This window comes from Mesoplodon bidens (genome assembly GCF_964165515.1).
Source record: "Mesoplodon bidens genome assembly, chromosome: 19".
In the NCBI taxonomy this organism is placed as follows: domain Eukaryota; kingdom Metazoa; phylum Chordata; class Mammalia; order Artiodactyla; family Ziphiidae; genus Mesoplodon; species Mesoplodon bidens.
Genome location: NC_138179.1, coordinates 44,506,395 through 44,511,427, shown reverse-complemented (window position 1 = coordinate 44,511,427; position 5,033 = coordinate 44,506,395). Strand labels below are relative to the sequence as shown.

At 47.5% G+C, this 5,033-nt stretch overlaps 1 long non-coding RNA gene across 1 annotated transcript; it reads right to left on the bottom strand.

Moving 5' to 3' along the window:
- Positions 1-204: 204 nt before the first annotated feature.
- LOC308607747 lies at positions 205-4,792 on the bottom strand. The gene is made up of 2 exons (XR_014014042.1): positions 4,272-4,792; positions 205-527 (listed from the first exon to the last, which is right to left on the bottom strand). It is a non-coding gene; the product is annotated as an uncharacterized lncRNA (long non-coding RNA).
- Positions 4,793-5,033: the final 241 nt, after the last annotated feature.

Sequence of the window (5,033 nt, the reverse complement as noted above, 5' to 3'; positions counted from 1 at the left end):
GATGTGAAGCAACAAGAACTCTCGTACGCTGTCGGTGGGAATATAAAGTTGGTACCACCACTGTGCAAGAAAGCCTGGCAGCTTCTTACATAAAGTCTCACACCCACACACCCACACACACCCCTACCGCGTACATGTAGATGCAACCATTGCACTCCTAGGTACTTACCCAAGAGAAAAGAAAGCAGATGCCTGCAAAATTGCTTGTCCAAGAAGGTTCATGGCAGCTTTATTCGTAATAACCAAAAGCTGAAACAACCGAGTGTCTTCAGCAGGCAAGTGAGAAACAGATGGACAGGATGGGTGCAGCGGGGCAGGGGCACCTCCCCGGATTCTGGGAGCTGGTGCAGGCTCTCCCAGGCACACCCTTTGGTGCCTCCTCATATAAGCATTTTGTGGAAAGTGTTTTGAGTTTCCACAAAAAGGTCATTCGAATAGAGCAAAGTTGGAATTGTGGTGTCTTCAGACTTGGAGGTTCCAGGTGTAGGAATTTACAAGTTACCAGCACAGCTGTGCTAGGTTGATTCCTGCAGGGTTCAAAACAGAAATCTACACAGCACTGTAATGTACATCAGTGGCAGCTAGCTGCATATTTACTAGGACATCCACACATTAAAGAAATGAAGAGGTGCCAAGACTTCCCTGCTGGCGCAGTGGTTAAGAATCTGCCTGCCAATGCAGGGGACACCCAGGAAGATCCCACATGCCTTGGGGCAACTAAGCCTGTGCTCCACAACTACTGAAGCCGCGTGCCTAGAGCCCGTGCTCCACAACCACACAAGAGAAGCCACCACAATAAGACCGCACACCGCACTGAAGAGTAGCCCCTGCTCTACACAACTAGAGAAGAGTAGCCCCCACTCTATGCAACTAGAGAAAGCCCGTGCAGCAATGAAGACCCAACGCAGCCACAAATAAATAAATAAATAAATAAATAATTTTTAAAAAAAGAAATGAGGGCTTCCCTGTTGCGCAGTGGTTAAGAATCCACCTGCCAATGCAGGGGACACGGGGTTGAGCCCTGGTCCAGGAAGATCCCACATGTCGCGGAGCAACTAAGCCCGTGCGCCACAACTACTGAGCCTGCGCTCTAGAGCCCGTGAGCCACAACTACTGAGCCCATGAGCTGCGACTACTGAAGCCCACGCGGCTAGAGCCGGGGATCTGCAACAAGAGAAGCCACTGCAATGAGGAGCCTGTGCGCCGCAATGAAGAGTATCCCCCGCTCACCCCAACTAGAGAAAGCCCGCATATAGCAACGAAGACCCAAAGCAGCCAAAAATAAATAAATTAATTAAAATAATTAATTTTAAAAATTAAAGAAATGAAGGGGTGCCAAAATAAATAAATAGCATATATATATTTTATTTTTTATTTATTTATTTTTTTTTTTGTGATATGTGGGCCTCTCACTGTTGTGACCTCTCCCGTTGCGGAGCACAGGCTCCGGACACGCAGGCTCAGCAGCCATGGCTCACAGGCCCAGCCGCTCCGCGGCATGTGGGATCTTCCCAGACGGGGGCACGAACCCGTGTTCCCTGCATCGGCAGGCAGACTCTCAACCACTGCGCCACCATGGAAGCCCCATATATATATTTTAAAAGGAATTCCCTCGTGGTCCAGTGGGTAAGACTCCGCGCTCCCAACAGGGGGCCCGGGTTCGATCCCTGGTCCAGGAACTAGACCCCACATGCTGCAACTAAGACCTGGTGCAGCATGCATAAATGAATGAATGAATAAATAAATAAATAAATAGTTTTTTAAAAAAGGAAATGAAGGGGTGAATCTGCCCAGGTGTGGTAATGGGGATGTGGTGTATGCCCCATGGTCAGGGCCTGTTCACCAGGAAAGGCCCAGAACAACACTCTCCCAGCTGCTCATATGAGCTACTCCCACTTCTTAGGAATCTGCCCTTTTCCATAATAAGAAACAATAATAAGCATGTCTCACTTTTGTAATTGCAATTTAAAATTACATTTTAATTAAGGTTGGAAAACATAATTAGATCACTTAAAAGTTAAAAATTGGTAAAATGTTTTAAACCGTCTGATTTTTGGAAAGAGTGAGTTTTATAGGTGAATAATACACACATTCCTAGTTGAATTTCATTCTAAAAAAATGAGAGCTTCAGGGACTTCCCTGGTGGTCCAGTGGTTAAGAATCTGCCTTCCGATGCAGGGGACGTGGGTTCGATCCTTAGTCAGAGAACTAAGATTCCACATGCTGCAGGACAACTAAGTCTTCACGCTGCAACAAAGATCCCACGTGCCACAGCTAAGACCTGACCCAGCCAAATAAATAAAATAAAATTTTTAAAAAATGAGAGCTTCAGCGATAAATCTTATAATACCAATTTTAAAAAGAAAATACTGAGAATACCCTTAAATTTGCTGATATTAACTGGACCTGAAAGTGTGTTTCTAATCCTCCTCCACCAAAATCTCTTCTCCAAAGACCTCCCTTTGGAGCTCTGGAAAGAGAGGCAGGCGTGTTCTCACTCTCTGTACACCTGGGGGCAGGAAGGGGGTCCTTGGGTGTGTCCCTACATAGTTCTTCACACGTCACAGGAGCCATTACATATGTGGCTATGTGTACAGTAAGTCCCCTAAATACAAACCTTCAAGTTGCAAACTTTCAAAGATTCCAAAGTGCATTCCACCAATGTGAGCGAAATTGCAGCTTGCTCTCCATCTCCTATTGCTGATGATCCTTCAGCTCTACCATCTCCCACCTCCTCTCCCTCCTCCAGTCAGTAACTCTTCTTGCCTGTTCACTCAATGCCAGCCCCTGTATGCCAGCTGTTCTATTGTACTGTAAGATTTAAAATGTTTTATTTTTTGTGTTTTACTTTTATGTATTACTTGTGTGAAAAGTATTATCAACCTCTTACAGTACAGTACTACATAGCTAATTGTGTTAGCTGGGTACCTAGGCTAACCTGTTGGACTTATGAACAAACTGGACTTACGAACGTGCTCTTGGAATGGAACTCATTCGTACGTAGGGAATTTACTGTACTTACCTCCTGGGTTAAGGCAATGCTCCCAGAAAGGCAGCCCTCAGAATGTGCCCTGGGGCAGGGGGGCCCTGCTCGAGCTGTCTTGTGTGCCTCTGTGCTCTAGGCCACATTTTTAAAAAAGATTTATTGTTTATTTATTTTTGGCTGCGTCGGGTCTTAGTTGTGGCACTCAGGATCTTCGTTTAGGCGTGCAGGCTCTTTGTTGTGGTGTGCAAGCTTCTCTCTAGTTGTGGTGTCCAGGTTTTTCTCTAGTTTAGTTGTGGTGCACAGGCTCCAGGGTGCATGGGCTTTGTAGCTTGTGGCACACGGGCTCTAGTTGAGGAATGACAGCTCAGTAGTTGTGGCACGTGGGCTTAGTTGCCCTGCAGCATGTGGGATCTTAGTTCTCTGACCAAGGATCGAACTCACGTCCCCTGCATTGGAAGGCAGATTCTTTACCACTGGACCACAGGCCACATTTACCTAAGTTTGAGAAGAACACCAGGGATGGCCTGGGAGCGGGGGATGAAGGTGTGAGGCGTGTGCCCCTTGTACTGACTGGTGTCCCATGGTCAGCCACATGCAGACCCATCTTCAGTTGCCCTTGGCATCGCCATCCAGCCAAGTCTCCTCCAGGTGACCTTTCTGGATCTCTGTGCTGAGGTCAGTGTCCCCCAAAGCCCACATGGAAAACACGCAAAACACAGACAGTAGGACAGACAAGGATTCAACAGCTAAAGGCTATTTCTGAATAGAGGAACTTCTATCACCTCGACTCAGGGCCCCCAGCCTCAGCCCCACCCAACCCGGGCTGTGGCTTCTCAGAATTTGTCTGGGCACCTCTGGTCCTCCCATCTCCTGAGCTCTAAACCTCCAGCCTAACTTTGACTCATGGGCTACTCATCACCCATTCATGCATTCACTCTTTCATTCATTCATTCACTAGCTTGTCCACTCATCAAACATTTCCTATTTCCAGCTTCATGCTGGGCCCAGTGCTGGATGCCCAGGCCCACAGGGAGCAAAGGGGACCTGGGCCCTACCTTCATCGGGACAGGGAGGGGAGGCAGCCTTGATTCAGCACTCCTCACCTGGACCAGCAGCCCACATTCCCTCACACATGGCCAGCCCCCTTCCCCGGGTCCCCCTCCCCTCACATGCTCACCTAGCCACCCAAATGCAAGACCCGGGTCCCATGGCACCTCCATCGGCCGCCCCGGCCACCTGCCATGCAGTGAGAACTGCTCCTCCCTCAAAGCCGCCTGGTACCCACCTGGTTCCCAGCTTGCAGTCTGGGACAGTCATTGCGTACATGTTATCCCAACAGGACTCTGAGTCTGGAATTGGAGCTCCTGATTAGGCTTGGCACTGGTCTGATGCAGAGTAAGTTTGGGAAAGTGACCTAATAAGTGAATGATTATTCCAATCAGTTACTGTCCATTGGCCCATGCAGAAAACTTCTCTGAGCTTATGTGAAGCACAGAGGACCAAGACGAAAACCTTGCCTCATCCTGCTGGCCCTGGGTTAGGGATGAGAAATAGAGAGGAAGCAGGCAGTCAGAACATGAGCATGGAAGCTGAGGCAACTATCTTGTAGATAATTCTGATGGTAAACATCAAAGCTAAACATGTCCATTCAACATCGGTGCAGAGCTACATCTGTAGGAGACACTGTGCTTCATTTAGGAAATAAAAAGATGAGAAGACAGGGATCTTGCCTCTAACAAATCAAATACCACAATTTTTAAAAGTGGGCAAAGAGGATTTCTCATGTTGGAGAGTGAGTTACAGAGAAGCAAGGAAAGGCTGGAGGAAACCATGTGGTTCTGGACTAGAGCTGGAAACGTCAGTATGAACTCATTTCAACCTTCATATGACACAGCAAAAGGGCCTGAAGAAATGTGTTTTCCTATGATAGAACTGCTTCACACATTCACCTGTAAATCACTGTATGTGGTGTACAGTTATTTTATTTCATAGTCATGGAGCTCAGTACACGTAGGGGCAATAAAAAATGCATTTGAGTTGCACTTGT